The 409-nt window shown below is 41.6% G+C and overlaps 1 protein-coding gene across 1 annotated transcript in view; it reads left to right on the forward strand.

Annotated features, from left to right (window-relative positions):
* Positions 1-409, forward strand: part of LOC119591111 — a 60,308-nt gene that overhangs the window by 47,263 nt on the left and 12,636 nt on the right. The window lies entirely within an intron of this gene.

Consider the following 409-nt stretch of genomic DNA (forward strand, 5'->3'; position numbering starts at 1 on the left):
CTCCCCCCCCCCCTCACAGACCGAGGATATGACGGTTTACATTTTCTTATAAAAAAAAAAAATCTCAAGGAGTTCCGCCAGCTTGGTCATGGAAGCTCTTTTGTTCCGTGTGCAATTGCGGACTTCTTCCCAGACAAAATTTTCGTTGATAACCGCCATTGCAACATGTCTATTCAAACATGATTATCTTGCCTTCAATTTTGCCGTCAATACACTCCCATAAAAAAAACGCCAGGAAGAACCTCTAAAAGTTTATTACAACAATCTGTATTTTTCCCCCTTTTTAATCTTTTATTTTTTAATGCATACACGGTTTTGCCTTGTTTGAAGAGCGTAACAGGTGGAACGGCCCTAATTAAGGTAACTGAGCGTGGAACAGTGTCGCTGCTGTAACGTGAGTCGACGTCAC

The sequence above is a fragment of the Penaeus monodon genome, chromosome 28 (assembly GCF_015228065.2).
Source record: "Penaeus monodon isolate SGIC_2016 chromosome 28, NSTDA_Pmon_1, whole genome shotgun sequence".
NCBI classification, from domain to species: domain Eukaryota; kingdom Metazoa; phylum Arthropoda; class Malacostraca; order Decapoda; family Penaeidae; genus Penaeus; species Penaeus monodon.